This window comes from Arachis ipaensis, chromosome B3 (genome assembly GCF_059453495.1).
Source record: "Arachis ipaensis isolate K30076 ecotype BB chromosome B3, ASM5945349v1, whole genome shotgun sequence".
In the NCBI taxonomy this organism is placed as follows: domain Eukaryota; kingdom Viridiplantae; phylum Streptophyta; class Magnoliopsida; order Fabales; family Fabaceae; genus Arachis; species Arachis ipaensis.
The window spans coordinates 99,075,919-99,077,011 of record NC_142438.1 but is presented as its reverse complement, the minus strand read 5'-3'; the positions used below and the strand labels follow the sequence as shown (position 1 = coordinate 99,077,011).

General features: G+C 39.2%; 1 non-coding gene across 1 annotated transcript; it reads right to left on the bottom strand.

Moving 5' to 3' along the window:
• Positions 1–776: 776 nt before the first annotated feature.
• LOC148571744 (small nucleolar RNA R71) lies at positions 777–884 on the bottom strand. Its single transcript, XR_015909001.1, has one exon. It is a non-coding gene; the product is annotated as a small nucleolar RNA R71 (small nucleolar RNA).
• Positions 885–1,093: the final 209 nt, after the last annotated feature.

Sequence of the window (1,093 nt, the reverse complement as noted above, 5' to 3'; positions counted from 1 at the left end):
ATTTTCAAAAATCAACTAACTCTTTTTCAAAAATTATTTTCGAAATTTTCCCTCTCTCATCTTATTCTATTTATTTATTCATATACTAACATCTCTCCCTCACCCACCAAAAATCCGAACCCTCTCTCTCTCTTTCTGAGTTCAGATTTTTCTCTTCTTCTTTTCTTCTACTAACAATAAGGAACCTCTTTACTGTGACATAGAGGATTCCTCTTCTTTTCTTTTTTTCTCTCCTCTTTATTATGAGCAGGGACAGAAAAAAAGGCATTCTTGTTGAAGCTGATCCAGAACCTGAAAGGACTCTGAAGAAGAAATTAAGAGAAGCTAAATTACAACAATCCAGAGACAACTTGATTGAAAATTTTGAACAAGTAAAGGAGATGGCTGCCGAACCCAACAACAATGCAAGGAGAATGCTTGGTGACTTTACTGCACCAAATTCCAATTTACATGGAAGAAGCATCTCCATTCCTGCCATTGGAGCAAACAACTTTGAGCTGAAACCTCAATTAGTTTCTCTGATGCAGCAGAACTGCAAGTTTCATGGACTTCCATCTGAAGATCCTTTTCAGTTCTTAACTGAATTCTTGCAGATATGTGATACTGTTAAGACTAATGGAGTAGATCCTGAAGTCTACAGGCTCATGCTTTTCCCTTTTGCTGTAAGAGACAGAGCTAGAGTATGGTTGGACTCTCAACCTAAGGATAGCCTGAACTCTTGGGATAAGCTGGTCAAGGCTTTCCTAGCCAAGTTCTTTCCTCCTCAAAAGCTGAGCAAGCTTAGAGTGGATGTTCAAACCTTCAAACAGAAAGAAGGTGAATCCCTCTATGAAGCTTGGGAGAGATACAAAGGACTGACCAAAAAGTGTCCTTCTGACATGCTTTCAGAATGGACCATCCTGGATATATTCTATGATGGTCTGTCTAAGTTATCTAAGATGTCATTGGATACCTCTGCAGGTGGATCCATTCACCTAAAGAAAACGCCTGCAGAAGCTCAAGAACTCATTGACATGGTTGCAAATAACCAGTTCATGTACACTTCTGAAAGGAATCCTGTGAATAATGGGACGCCTATGAAGAAGGGAGTTCT